Raw genomic sequence first — 14,979 nt, 5'->3', positions numbered from 1 at the left:
CCTAAATCTGGTGATGATTAGATGTAATATTTTCACTTAGATTAAACCATTCTTACCAGAGACTCTAAGTCTGCTCTTTGCATGGACGCTTGATGAAGTGATCCAATTAAGACGTGTGTGTAAATGCATCAAGCATGTAATCAGAATCAAACTACCGCGCATGCGCAGAGCTGTTCTGCCCAAAAATAGCTAAATTGTTCCCTTGCCTTTTCCCATTGTCAACAAACACCTCTGTCATACAACATGTGTTACATATTAAGTTGAAGTTTAAAGGTTTTGGGTAAATCTCAATGTTTCTGTCATTTACAGTAATGACAGAAGGAGAAACTCATCATGTCACTTGTGGCATCCCACCTCATCAGAATACAGTTTTCTCCAGATGAGCTGGATCAGACCAGGTAGAAGTTCTGACATGTATCATGCCTTAAAATGCTTTTAAAAAATATTGTTATTTAGATTTTAAGAAGGCTGCATTTGAATAAAAGCAGTTATGCATTATGTTAAGTAAGATATTTATATGTCTAATAGTCACATTTTCTCCTCAGTTTAGATGTTTGCATGTTGTGTATTTACAACTGAACACCAAGCACATCATGTATAACCTCCCATGATGTAACCATCCATTATGCTACTGTCTACTGTTAAGTGTCTTCAATCTCAGATAAACTTCAGTGTTTTTTATGATGTCAGTAATGCACAGCCATACAACAAAGGGATACTGATCACAACGTTACGTTTTATACTGCAAACCTGTAGCAAAGATTTTAGACGATTCAATAATAGCTAAACAGTTTATTGTTTGATTTTTCATGTTACATGGTTTCAAAGGACATCTTTCAGCCAATCAGAACAAAGTCTCATATGTGACCCTAACACAACACACTCCTCATAACAACATTTGATAACAATTTCAACATGTTTTACCTGAAAATCATACATTTTCATTCCCTAATGTTCCCCAGAAATCCCATTTGTGATATTACAGTATAACATATGTCTCACTGCCTACATGAAATATCTGATTCCTGAAACTGTCAATGTTACATGTTGGCATTAGAAGGTCATATTTACAGGTAGAAACTCCTCAAGACTCTTGCAGAAGTAGATTATGATCTACTTTTAGTAATTTGAGAAATATATGACACTGAGCATGTGAAAAGATGAGTGATTAGTTGGTTGTCACTTGAATTTCTTAGACATTTGATGACATTTCTTTGACATGAATGATTCTCAGACAGTCAAAATCCGAAATCTTAATTCACAGCAACATACAGTAGGTTTCCTTTTCTTTCTGACTGATTAACAGTCATTTTACAAACCTTAAATTGCACAGAGGATGCCAAGGGCATTCTGGGAAATGTAGGAAATGATGTAGAATTAGGCATCAAATAAAGTAGGTTAAGCCACTTTACTATATTAAACACCCTGAACATGACAGATCTATAATACCTATTTGTTTATTATATTATAATATCTATAATTTGTATTATATTATATCTAATTTAGTGCTGCATCAGTTTTGTTCACAGTAATTAAACACCTAATCTGCTAAACTGGTGACGTATACACATAATGCACACACACACACACACACACACCATTCAGACACATAATCACACATACAAACATGTCTTTCTCCCTCTTGTTCCCATCCAGAGGTCCAGTCAGTGACCTGTTACAGCCAGGCTGCACAGAGTGACCCCCACTGCCCCCTCACTCCACCACCAGCGCCCGTCCCTTTGCCCCCGCTCCCCTCCCAAATGCTGAGGCATCACTGCTCCCGAGCACACAGTCCTGTAGCACCCCCTGACCCCGCGCTGTCCCCCATTATAGAGCAGTCAGAAAGCTTTTAGGGGCTCCGGTAACGCTGAAAGATTGATGGCGTAAAATGGGGTGGAGGAGGGGGGAAGAGCAGGTGGTTAAGAAGAGAATGTCCTGCTTAATGGGTTGCCAGGAATGTAATTCAATAATTATGAAAAGTGACTCAGGAGAGCTGCTGGATGGATGGATGGCTGGACGGCCACAGAGGGAAACAAGCAGAGAGGCGGCGTGCACATGCCTGAGCATCCTCTTCCTCCTGGCTGGGCGGAAACAGGTAAACTGATTCCTTTGATTCAGTCACTATTTTGAACAATATCAACAACATCTTAAAATACTGATGTCCAAATCCACCATAACCTGCTGTCCTTACCTTACTTAAATGTTTGACTCAAAACAAATATGTATTCAAAGAGTTAGGAAGCAGCATACATCATTTGAGGCAATTATGATTAAAGGTAAAGTCCCATGTGTTCAAGATTCACTTGATTATCATTTCCTCTAGTATTTGCATACATAGTGAAATTAAATACTGTTTCTCACCAGCTCAACAGTGTTTTTCCCACACATCACATGTATGCACACAAACTTTCACTCTCTGGTACTGTCTTGAAATTTTTGCACAAGAACCTAAATTTTGGAAGAAATATCATCAAAATGTTAAGAAAATATTTATTTACAATAATGTTAGCCTTGCAAGGGATAGCAGCTACTCCTGATGAGCTCCACAGGAATAAAAAAAATCATACTGTAAACAAAAATGTTACAAAATAACAACAAACCAAAAAGCATACTGGAGACAATCAAACATCAGTGCTTCAGCGAGGTTACAAAGTGGGAAATTTGATATTGAAAAATTCAACAACACGGCTCACACATACAGCAAAATTAGTTACAAGATGTAATGTACCCCTTTGTCCACAGGGGGCGCCAAAATGCACACAAACCAAAGTTAGAGCTTTATAATACCATGTAATTAGCTTATTATTATATGCTTACTGTTAGTCATGAAGTAACTCTTGCACTAGGCTACTCAAAGGTTAGCTCATTTGCTTGACATGCTAACATGGTAAACAACAAAGATGTGTACTACCTGCAGCATACTCAAACAGCACAACATACTGCCAACATGTCAGTAAGTATGCTGTTGATAACATGCTAATGCATGTCCTCTCTGCATAATTTTTAAGTACTGATTTCATTGCAGTAGGTTTTCCACTTTAACAAAGTTAACAACACTCTCTCTTATTCCTTAAATTGTCCACTCGTAATCTTATTTCAGCTGTTTGGAGGAAACAGAACCCTTCAGAAAGTCAAACATCACTTTTCCCCAACAAAACTTAAAATCAAGATGCCAAAAGATAAAGTTTTATGGACCAGTCACTGACGGTTTAGGCAAATAACTTATGAGCAGTACAGCTGTTGTGTACTGTTGAATAAATGTATGTTTATTGTCCATTCGTCTCAGTGACAAAGAATCCGTGGCTGCTCTGTTGTTCTTTTAAATCACATTTCAGAATGGATCTCTGAAGCTGTCCATGTTTACTGTCTCAGTCTGCTGATTGGATTAAAGGTATTGGTTTGCCTCAAACTGTGTGTGTCATCAATTTTTCAGCAGACCAGATGCAAAACTCTGCAGACCTGCTGCATCGCTTCAGAGCCTGTAAGTATAATTTACTCCTTTGTTTTTAATGTCAGAATTATCTGCAGTGCACAGTGTTTAAATCTGGAGATTTGTTCAGTTTGAATGCTGAAAAAAAAAAAAATCAACTGCAGATGATTGCAATATTCTTCTTTTTGTACCTTTGTTTAAAAATGGCATCATCTGTGGTTTTCAGACATGCAACATTCAGACTTTTGAGTTACTTTCTGAAAATAAAAATCCCTTTTGCACCTCTGAAATAGTGTTTTATGTACATCCAGCATTTTGATGTATCCAGTTTACTTACAGGATTTAAAAGCTGCACAATAAAGTCTGCTGTGTGCTGGAGCATTCTGTATTTTGATGCAATTTACAAACAGTAGCATTTATATCTGACCTCAGTATGTCAATAAATCCCTTCTCCAGTTGGTGAAAGTCTTCCCACAAACTCTTCCTCATCTTTCATCTGTTTCACCCTCCCTCTCTCTCTACCCAGGGTCTACTTTTGCTCTGTGTCTCCTTACTTTCGCTCTGCGAGATGTATTGATAATTTCCAGCAAAAATACGATTTCAGTTTATTCTACAGAGCAAAAAATCTAATAGCTGAGTCCTCAATTGGATTGCGTTTTACCGGAGTGGAGAACAATAAACAGGGAGGAGGGCTCTGTTCCAGACGTTCACCACCAGATTATTGTTCAAAAGAGATCTGATACGATTACAGGAAGCAATAGATGATAATTACATCAGAACATGACTTTTCCTCAGTGAACACTTATATTCATCTGGGTTATGCATTGGTCCAAAACTGAAATGTGGCAATGCATGAGATGACATGGGTCTGCTAGAGCCAGGGTCGAAGGAGGGAGGAGGAGGAGGAGGGCACGGAGGAGGTGTTTGCAGTCATCACAGGGTCAGGAGGCAACAGTCCATTTGTATTATGTGGACTCCTTTATGCAAAATTAAATATTGTGGCACAGCAGCGTATACTTCAGACATGAACACAGTGTTTTTTAGAGAAATTATAAACTAATATAAATTATTAATTGTCCATTTTTAGGGTGGAAAAAATCACAAATTGAATTGGGTTTTTTTATGATCGTGAACTGATTTTTTTCTTGCTTTCTTTTAGTAGTAGGGACATTTTAGAGACTGAACAACGTACAAGGAAAATAATCCTCAGATTGATCAATACTGAAAATGATCATTAGTCTCTGATGTTTGTATTTTATGGAAGTGATGTGATGATTCGCTACTTGAAGACTTTTACTGTGACTCAGCTTTAAATATGTCAGGGAGGTTTTCAAAAAGAAAATAGAAAATGACCAACCTGTGACTTGAAATGTGTCCAAGACTGTAAACATTAGGTTTGACAAAAGGCCCAGTTCGTCCATTTCCCCACATTTAAAGTACAACAATAACAAGGGAAATTTTGAAGATAAAAAATGCTACATTCAGTAATGATACATCAGTTTTAGCATAACTGGTGTAACAATTTCACATTAACAAACATTGCAGATGAACACAAAGTTATTTTCTATTTTATAGATTACAGTAAGACACTAATATGTAAGTTAAGTCAAACTATCACAAAAAATACCTCCATTATAAAAAAAAAGTACAGCTGTATTATCAGGAAGACAATGCATTTTCAAAAGCAAATCTACGTTCACAAACCCAAATGCAGCCAACACTTTTGTGTAAAAATGAACAAAGTCTAACAAACATGTAGGTAAGAGAATGACACTCAGAAATGTACATGTCACATGTAGAATAACTTCACAGACAAGAGGAGTAACTTCTAAAACTACAACATGTTAGAAGCATCACTTAACACATATATGCTCACAAGAATGTAGTTCATGAATATAAAATAAAAGTGACTTAATAGCAATGTAAGTGTCAGCTCTAAACTCTAATCCCAGTTTTGGTTTCACCTTTGTGGTATCAAGGGCCTGAATCTGTCACTGTTAAACCATTCTCTCTGTAAGTTACCCCCCAAAATCTCTGCAGAAGAAAAACCTGTGCAGAAAAAAAGCCCAACAAACAGAAAACAACAACAAACAAACAGGGAGTAATGACACTCTCAGTTTGCCAGAGTCGGCTGTTTGGTAAAGAACGAGCGGTGGTGAGCGCCAGGCGATGAAAGATGGCCGCTTTTACAAGGCAAGACAATGCAAAAGAAAAATAACAAAACTGGTCAACTTTGATGGCCCTGAATATATTGGGCACTCCGCCTTGGCTCTGTTTGTGTGTGTGTGTGTGTGTGTGTGTGTGTGTGTGTGTGTGTGTGTTGTGTATATGTGTGTGTGTGTGTGTGTGTGTGTGTGTGTGTGTGTGTGTGTGTGTGTGTGTGTGTGTGTGTGTGCCTGCAGCAGCGGGTGGGGGGCAGAAGGGTTAAGTAGGATAGAAGGCACCCATACTTCAGATTGGCAGCAAGCTGCTGCAAGGATAATCTAATCAGGGGATGCAATTCAATTAGCCGAGGGTCTCTGGGGCCACGGAGCCGGGCAGCCGGTGGCAGCGCTGCTACCGAGGGGGCCGCTGCCTCCACAGCCCGACACCCCGACGCTGCCTCCGCCGGGGCCCTGCTCGCTCCACATGAATGCAGATGAAATTTGAAATATGAAAATCTCCAATAATTTATGGAAGTTGTCAGGAACACAGAGCCGAGCTGCTGCTGCTGCTGCTGCTGCAGGCCGAGGGGAGACAGAGGGGGGAGGAAGGGGGAGAAGGGTGTTATTTTTCTATGGAGGAGAAATTGTTTTACAGCTGCTGCTGCTGCTGCTGCTGCTGCTGCTGCTGTGTGAATATTGCCTTTATGACACATATTACAGAGTGCCATATTAGTGCTGTAATGAGAAAAACCTCTGTTATTTTCACGATGCTGCTTTTTATGTGCTCTGTACTTAGTTGATTATTTTCTGGACCTTTTCAACTTAAAGTAAAAATAAGACAAAACATGAGAAACATTCAGAGAGGGACTTTTAAAGGACATCAAAGTCAAAGCTGTAGTTTTGTGGCATTGTTTAAAATTTAAACAGAGATTCCTCATCTGATGCATTTTTATTGTTTTATTCTGATACCTGAATTAGAAAATCCAACAAAGAAACTGGGATCAGAGAAATCCTAAAGAGAATCATAAAGATAAATATAGTTTTGTTCTAGTTGAACTTTGCAAATGATCTAATCCATCATTCAGCTGTCAGCTCATTCAGAGAGCCTTATAAAAGTGGATCTGTATAAATACTGAAGTACTGGAATAATAAATAACTCCTGCTTTGAAAAAAAAAAGTTCAATCTCTCACATTATTGAGAGAGGGCTAAATATAAAAACACCAGTCAGTATAAAGCACGAACAGTACCCCACATTAAAAACCTGCTCTTAAACAGCTTATAATAACACTTCACTTCATAATCAAAGGATTTTATCCAACTGTACTACAATATTGCATCCGTTTTAGCTGTAGCTGGCTCAGTATAACCTGATAACATGAGCTGTTCCTGTGAGAAGTATGTCACTCATTTTAAAATTGACTGACATTAAGATAGATAAAGTCATAAAGTGATTAACTATACTCTTCAAAAACAGTCTTTGTTTACATTTTCCACAGTAAAAACTCTTGATAAGTGGTACATTTGACTGATACAGCAGGATGGATAGCAGCACCAGAAAACCCCAATCACTAAAAACAAGACAATATCAGTCAAGAGATGAGTGGTATCCGTTTGTCCACAGGGGGCACCAAAATCAACACAACCCAAAAGTTCCCCACAGGAGCTTTAGAGCTAGATTAAGGACTTTCACTGAAGAGATAGAGATTTGGTTCTTATTCCACAGAAATGGTCAACACTGAGTTTTTAGGATTTTATTTTTCCCACTTTACATGAACACTCAAATACCAGTAAAACTAATATTTACCTTTGTGATATGACAGACTTACTCAGCCCATTATCTCTTATATTGAGCTAAATCAAGTTTGTTTTTAACAATTATACAATATTAGCCAATTTTTCATTGCTGTAACTATAATAACAAGAGGCAGCTGACTTCTTTCTTCTCTCACATCTCCAAAAAAACAAGCAAAATGTTACTGTGATGCTTGAGGAGTACCTACAGCATCATAGTTTACATTGTCTGGCCACTGACTGAGCTGTCATATTGAAACATTGGCAGTGGGGAACATGTTGGTACAAGAGGCTCAAAATCATTTCTAAGAGGTTTTATTTTTTTACTAATGAAAAATCTGCCTTTGTTCAGACTTCTCTTCTAATGCTTTCATCCGAGCATCAAAACATTTATTCATAAAAAATGTACATATTTAAAATAAATGAATGTCAGTATTTCAAACAAGATTAAAAATCACATCTTGGCTTGAAATAAAAAATAGTTAAACTAGTTCTTGAAAAACACTTCTGTATTTGAAACAAGTAACATATATTCTTGCTACACAGGCAGATATTTGTTTTGAATCACATCTCTAAGAGTTAGTGGTGATGATATTTTAGTCCACATTGTACATCCTGGTGAAACACCCTCATTCAGTGCATCAGTCCTGCTCTGTGGTAACGCTGTAAGACACACAGACTTTACCCCTCCTCTGCTCCATATCTGTCACAGAGCCGTGACATGCACCTCCTCTGGAGAGAAGAAGCTGATGAGAGCTGGAGTGGAGGGGGAGAGAGGGAGGAGGGGGTGAGACAGGATGAGATAGAAGATGGAGGGAGAACCCAAAGCACAGAGAAAGGGAGAGAGAGAGAGAGAGGGAGAAGCTCTTAGACAGATTATTGCTCATTAGACGCAGCCTTGCACTGTACCATTATGTCAGGAGGAATCCTTTTTCATTTGCACAAATTTGCCTGGAATTTTTCTTATTTAGCCCGGCCTCCATTATCAGAGCTGGAAATCAGATTAGCCTATGATTATTCTCCGGCTCGCCTGCCAACATTTCCCCATGCGGCCAACGCCGGTGGCTTGGATCCATCTTGGCCTTTTGTTAACCTCTGCCCACCAACAATGCACACAACAGCCCTGTATGAAATAATTCAGTGCTGGATAATGTCTGCAGCCTCAGAGCTCACGTAGGATTAGATTTTCTAAAGCTGCACAGAGACACATGATTTCCATGTCAGGAGCATCTCAAACCATTTCCATTTAAGGTGCATAAATCTCATAATACCATCAAGGTTACAAGAGTCTGACTTGATTTCGACACTATTATTTCTCAAACAAGGAAGTAGCTTAGTGAGCGGTACTACAGAGGAGTTTTATACTGTGCACATCAGACCCTGTTTACAGGTCTTTGGTAGGATATCTTCATCTGGGAAATTCAAAATGTGTAAAGCATTATTCATCTCCAAAGAGAGCTGCAAGAAATCTGAGTTAAACATATTTGAAGTGCACATTTAAAATCTGCAGGTGTGGAGTCATAGGGAAGTTGTCTTACCTCTGTCGCTACCCATTTGTGCTTAAGGCAACACAAGCCACATTACTTTGCATAAAACACCCAGATCTTTGACTGAAGTGTTGGTAGTCATGTTGCATTATGGGTAATGAAGGCACCAGGTGTGCAGGGAAAACATGGATCTAATAAAAAACCCAATAATGACCAATCTAAGATCACAAACAGGGGAGAAAGGTCCACATAAACCAATCAGCCATAACATTTTGACCCTTGTCTTACATTGATCGGTGTCCGAACACCTTCGTACACAACAACCATCCTCTATGTTGTTAGTTCCTATTTAGTACGGTTATCACCTTCCTGACCATGTCAACAAAACCTGAGAGAGTAGACGCATCCTAAAGAGTAGAGTTTGTGATGTTTTGAGCTTGGTGGTCATGATGTTTTTGGTGTATGTCTTACAGTATCTAACATTTTTTCCCTCACTTCCCATCTTCTGACCATGATATATGAGAGGTATTTCATTATGGTAATTTGAAATAGAGTACAAGATACTTGGGCCCTAATGAAGAGGACGGGCACTCAGTGAGAAAAGCCCTAATCCAAATCATGCCTGATTAGTTTTAAGTGAATCACATTATTTATTTATCTTTATTTTATTTAACCAGGAGAAAAAAACTCACTGAGATTAAAAGCCTCTTTTTTCAGGAGAGTCCTGGAGAGAGAGAGCAGCACAGTTTTCAACGTTTCTGACAAATAATGAGCAATAATACAAACAAACATAATACGGATTTGACTCATTAAAACATTAATTAATAAATAAGACAGAAAATATTTGTCAGAATCAACCACAATCATAAGTATTTAAGGCAGAACATCTACATCTAGACGTGTCTGCTTCCAAGTCGTTTAACATCATTCTAATGAGACCAGTTCATAAAGCTTGCTGCTCCCTTTAAGTGGAAGGACTTACAGAAAGAACTGAAACTTTAACACCTTTACCCGAGTTCAGTTCTGACCTTTGGATCACACACTAAGAAAGAGTTCCTGGGAGGATTATAAGTTCCTGTACTCTTCTGTATGACGTAGGTTTCGAGGTATGAAGGCAGCAGAACTGAAACAGACTTGTACATCACAATACAACAGTGTTTCAGTCTATGTGTGCACAAGGGGGACCAACAAACATGTTCATACATCAAACAGTGATGAATCTCAGTGCTCCGCGACACACAGTGTCCTAAGCATATCAGATCCGAGAGGAGGTGTGCATATGAGACATCACCACAGTCCAGCACACACATCAGAGTATTGTTTATAGTTGGGGTTGTAAGCTTAAGTGCTTCCCTTCTCTGTAGTAGCTTTAGTTTTGGTGTTACAGTCAATATAAAGATTCTATAACACCATACTTTCTCAAAGAGTCATTCCTGAACTTTTTGGCTTTTAAAACCTTTAAAAAAGCAGCGTACTGTGTCCCATCTAAACCTATCAGAGGATTTAATTTTCAAAGCTGTTAAGATGCCCAGATGAGGGAAAAAGAGAAATACTTGTAAAGTAATTTTCAGAATGAGCAGATAATTTGAGAGAAAGATACACTTATATTTTTCTTCCTTCTCCTGATAATCCTGTGGAGTCCAGGTTCAGTGAGGTTATGTTTGCCTACTCTCTAATCTTCAGTTATTATTTAGTGAAGCATCTTTTTATCTGACCTCATCCTGCATGTGAGGGATCATTTATTCTGCACAAACTCCAAACATGCCTTTTACTTTAGGAAGGTTTTACTTTTTATATTTGTATATTGGTGCATGAGTTCTGTATGTAAAGGGATAAGTATGAGAAGTGTTAACAAACACTGCTGATATTTGCAGAAGTACAGAGGAGAACAGGTGGAATGGTTTCCCATTGCTAAATAATCACTCCAATTATGTAATTAAAATCTGAGGCAGAATCAGGTTATAGATACCCCACGAATACGGCCCGCTGCACTAACCACAAATCAATAAAGACATGTGTGACTGTTATTACCCTTTCTTTTTTAACGCCTCACACAGACTTTGTGCAGCTTTAATTGGCTGTAAAGTAATCAGGTGTAATTTGTTGTTAGGTAGACGGTTTTAGGATCATTAGTAAATACTTTGAGTCGTTGATTATAATCAAGAAAAGATTGTTTAACTTGATAACAAGTCAGATATCAGCAGGGATGACAGTGAGCAAGATGTGGCTCAGAAAGTGCCTGAACCGGTATGTTTAAATTCGGTTTGATTGATTATTTATTTATTCTGAGATTTGCTGGTCAGTTTTTTTCTATAACCAGAGGAAGTTGTTTGTTTTGTTGTGTTTGAGTTTTCCCGTCTCCTCCTGAAGTTTGATTGTAGCAGGTCTGTCCTTAATTGCAGCTTCCTGTTTGAATCATCCTGATGCTTTTTAACTCAGTGGCTCCTTTTTGGCTGTCCACTCTCAGTAAGTACTTTTTCACTTTACTGATATACAGTGTGTGGAACATGGATAAATACATTTTTAAAAGGACTTTACTGTGAGGGACTTTCAATTTGTTTCACTTTTAGCGCCCCCTGTGGACAAATTGGTACATCTTAGCTTTTCACGTACTTTGTCCAGTAGCTGTGTTTTTACCTGACAGCTCATCCTACTCACTTTGAACAGTCAAATGTATCAATTGTCCAAATGGTGTGAAATGTAAAAAGACATCTACACCATTAAAACTGATTCAGATATTACAGATAGCAATACAGAATAGTTAATCAGTTTTAACGCTTGTGGTCATGTTTGGTTTTCTGGATCATGAAGATGCATCAATATAAGTATCAGTCTGTTTCATAACAAGCTAAAACTCATCACAGAGGCTTAACGTACAAATTCTGAATTCAATACTCTTTCCCACTACATCCCAGACGTCATCATCGTCCCTTTTTAGCTCCCTTCAGTATGAGACAGCTGAAATTTGGTGTTATCTCTCACCCCACTCTAGTGTGATGGGTGTATTTAATTTTAATATTGTGAATCTGTTCTTTTTAGATGAACTAATAGCACCAGTTTGATTGTTTTTTTTGATTGAAGTTGTTTACTTTAAAACTATCTTCTCTGCTATGACCTGCCTTTTGCTTTGCTATCAACAGAAACACTCAAATGCAGCGAGCACAAAGGAAACAGAACACTGAGTACCAGGATAGTGTTTATAAAAGCATGGGTGAAAAGGTAGGGACATTATAAAGAGGAATAAAATGTTAAATTTAAATCATATGTGTCCGCAACCGGATCTAAAATACCTGTGTTATGATTGCAATTTACTTCTCATGGTAATGAAAGAGACTCAGAACATCATCTGACACTTATGCAGAGACTTAGGAGTTGACCTGATACAACCTATTTCTTAACTTGTGTTTTTTGGCCTCGCCCAAAATTCTTACTAATACCCATGTAGCTCTGTTGTATAAATGCATCACACAGCAGAAATAAAAAGAAACAGCAATCATTTTGTTGAAATATGTCAGCTTTATTGTCACATAAGACATTCAAATAAAAGTGAATATGATTGATTTTCATAAGGCATGCATGGAAAGTTAGAACTTTGTATTATTTTTACATTCTCACAGCTCACTGTAGTTTTTATTCAGACAAGTGCATTACAGAATCTTAAACCAGCTTGTTTAAAGAATCAGTGTAATACTTTGTAAATGCTAGTGCAACCTTTGCAGGGTCTCAGCCATACAAGATGCATAAAGATCCCTCATCCTCGCTCTCTTTGAACCCTGCAGAGCATTAACCGTCAGGCCATCAGTCTGCGGCCCTGCTGCTCTCTCAGACCTTCATCCTGCCAACTCCAGCGTGGAGGGTCTGCAGGACATCGTGTATCCACGCTGGAGTTGCTGAAAGCTGGCATGGTGGGAGCAGATTGCTGCCTAATTGTGCTTTTCAGAGCTGCTGTGCTGCTGGGGGTTACAACAGGGCTGCATGCGGTCTGTGGATGCCGCACCGATGGAATCCAACCAGGCAGGGTCTCATTGATCTGCTGAAGCAAAGGTCAACACAGTTATGCATCTGTAGGCTGAAGGAAGGCCACCAGAGAAGAACAGGACAGGATTCAGACATGTTTGGCAGGTTTGAGGCACTTTTTTTGACACCTTTGTTTTTCTTTTGGCTCGTGATGATTTCTAGCTTTTGTTTTAGCAGCCTTGCAGATCTCACCCACAAGCTTGTTTATGTTTATCTGCTTCCCTTTTCCCATAATGCATCCTGAGACTCTGTTTTTTTCTTCCTTTCCCTCTCTTCATATCCTTCATCCCCCCTCCAGCTCTCCACCAGCCAACCCCTGCTATTTTCACCCCACACACATCCGTCGCTGCACTTATCCAGCCTCAGACGGCTGCTGGCTCGGTAGCTAAACGGATTATCCAACAACAGAGCACCTCTCCTTCTCCCTCTCTTCCTCTCCCTCTCTCCATGCACTCCTCTAGCCGTGGGTCCTCGGAGGCGGTGGGGGCCCTATTGAGCGGGGCCCAGGCTCTCCACTAGCCCAGGCTCTTTATTGAGGCGTCTATGGGGCTTTATGCTGCCAGCGCTCGGCCTTGCCCTCGCCATCATCAATCATCCTCGGCTCCAGGGCTGCTATCACGGCCCCGGACAGGCGGCCAATCACAGCCCTCCAGGAAGCTCTATAGGAGACAGAGAGAGAAGCAGAGGAGAGGAGAAAACTGGAGAATCACTGTGTTTCTGTTGCTCTGAGTATCCAGTCTGATGTGATTGACATGTTGTGGCTGCATGACAAGACTGGTATGGAGCACGACTGGCTTGTGTTGTGTTTGATTAGATCATGAAGAGTTATTCTGAGTCATGAAAGCACAAATAACCATGTTAAAATAACAGTTATAAAAGCAATTTGGCAGCAATAACAAAGCATGTTATGACAGATCTATATTAATCCTATAAGTTTGAATTTTAGATGACGTTGCAGTGCAGAAATATTGCAGCAATACTCAAAGGAATAAAGGAATATTCTGATGGATTGAATATTATAAACTCACATGTATAAGAGCGACAAGTTTAAGAGAACACAGCTTTACACAATGAACAAAAAAAGTCCAACTAAAGGAAAGAAATTCTGCGATCCCGCTCACTTTCCTCTTTTTCATCAAGCCTCAACAGCATGTCGAATTTCTCCTGAAGTCTTAACTTGATTTTTTTGTTTCTCTTCTTTTTGCCCATCTCTCTCTGCAGCCCTGAGCTCTCATCCTGCTCCAGGAGGAATAGGCGGAATCTGATTACAGACCTATTTTACAGCAGACGCCGGGGCGCAATAAAGGGAGAGAGAGCACGGAAACGGGACTCGGCCCATCAATTAGATCTCTATTAGCAGCCAATGCAGACCTCACCTCAGGAAACGCCGGGGCCCTGAAATTAAACAATTCTTCAAGAACGACAAGCCATCAGCTCTGCTGTATGTTGGAGAAGAGAGAGAGAGAGAGAGAGAGGAGGGGTGGGTGTCCTCACAGAGCAAACTATCCTACAATACCTGTTATAAATCCATTAAAAAAGATAGTATGGACCATGTGGTATTGCTCCAAAGACACAGGATGATAAAGAAGACATTACCTATAACATGAAGCCTTCTCTGAGCACCACACACAGACTATAAATCCTTATTTTAATACCATGCAGCTGATACATTGACATTAAAAGCCCATAAAGTATAATAGAGCCAAAGATTTCCCTGTTTGCTATCACAAATACAATCGCAGACATATGACCGGTTCAAAAGCTAATACATCTTAATAAACTACAATAACAGAAGCACAATAAAACGGACTACACTCAACTTACAGTGACTTTCCCCTGCTTCTGTCCTTCCTTGCTTCCTTCCTTCCTTCCTCGTCCTGTAGCCTTCTTATGGTGCAATTTATCTCCAACTGTTGACCCTCTGACCTGAGGCGGGACAAAATGTCAATATTGGATAATTAGCTGCAGCATTAAAGCCATTTAGAGACAACACGTTAAGAGGCTTCTGCACACTGAGTGACTCTTTCCTTATCAGGTTTATTTTTTTTAGAGAATTTCAATTTTTGTGATTTCATCCCAGGTCTGCTCCAACCTGACTGCAGCTGCAGA

The 14,979-nt window shown here is 39.3% G+C and overlaps 1 long non-coding RNA gene across 1 annotated transcript; it reads left to right on the top strand.

Moving 5' to 3' along the window:
- Positions 1–320: 320 nt before the first annotated feature.
- On the top strand, positions 321–14,649 carry LOC117816952. The gene is made up of 6 exons (XR_004632061.1): positions 321–398; positions 1,657–2,095; positions 3,434–3,481; positions 12,633–12,975; positions 13,169–13,647; positions 14,092–14,649. It is a non-coding gene; the product is annotated as an uncharacterized LOC117816952 (long non-coding RNA).
- The last annotated feature ends 330 nt before the right edge of the window (positions 14,650–14,979 follow it).

This window comes from Notolabrus celidotus, chromosome 8 (assembly GCF_009762535.1).
Source record: "Notolabrus celidotus isolate fNotCel1 chromosome 8, fNotCel1.pri, whole genome shotgun sequence".
Classification (NCBI taxonomy): Eukaryota; Metazoa; Chordata; class Actinopteri; order Labriformes; family Labridae; genus Notolabrus; species Notolabrus celidotus.
The sequence above is the reverse complement of the archived record's forward strand: the minus strand, read 5'-3'. Positions and strand labels throughout refer to the sequence as shown.